Source organism: Oncorhynchus keta, chromosome 27 (assembly GCF_023373465.1).
Source record: "Oncorhynchus keta strain PuntledgeMale-10-30-2019 chromosome 27, Oket_V2, whole genome shotgun sequence".
In the NCBI taxonomy this organism is placed as follows: domain Eukaryota; kingdom Metazoa; phylum Chordata; class Actinopteri; order Salmoniformes; family Salmonidae; genus Oncorhynchus; species Oncorhynchus keta.
The window spans coordinates 40,070,409-40,071,248 of record NC_068447.1 but is presented as its reverse complement, the minus strand read 5'-3'; positions in this window follow the sequence as shown (position 1 = coordinate 40,071,248).

Here is an 840-nt window from a genome sequence, read left to right as displayed (position 1 = left end):
CGGGCTAGGGATGCCGTTCTGGCCAGCAGCCTTGCGAGGCTTAACATGTTTAAATGTTTTACTCACGTCAGCCACGGAGAGGAGGGGGGGGCGGCAGTCCTTGTTAGCAGGCCGCAACGGTGGCACTGTATTATCCTCAAAGCGGGCAAAGAAGGTGTTTAGTTTGGCTGGAAGCGTGGGGTCGGTGTCCGTGACGTGGCTGGTTTTCCTGTAGACCCTGCCACGTATGTTTCTTGTCTGAGCCGTTGAATTGCGACTCCACTTTGTCCCTGTACCAGCATTTCGCTTGTTGATTGCCTTGCGGAGGTAATAACTACACTGTTTATAAGCAGCCATATCCCCAGACCGCTTTCCAATGCATGGTTCGCGTTTTCAGTTTTGTACGAATGCCGCCATCCATTCATAGTTTCTGGGTAGGTTAGGTTTTAATAGTCACAGTGGGTACAACATCTCCAGTACACTTCCTTATAAATTCACTCACCGAGTCAGCGTATAGGTCAATGTTATTCTCTGAGGCTGACTGGAACATATCCCCGTCCGCGTGATCAAAACAATCTTGAAGCGTGGATTCCGATTGGTCAGACCAGTGCTGAATGGTTCTACTCACTGGTACATCCTGTTTGAAACTGGTACATCCTGTTTCTGCCAATAAGACGGTAGGAGTGAGATGGCGTCGTGGTCGGATTTGCCGAAGGGAGGGGGAGGGCATAGTATGCATCGCTGAAGAGTAGCAGCGGTCGAGTGTATTACCCCCACGCATAGTGCAATCAATATGCTGATAGAATTTAGGTAACCTTGTTCTCAAATTTGCTTTGTTAAAATCCCCAGCTACAATAAACA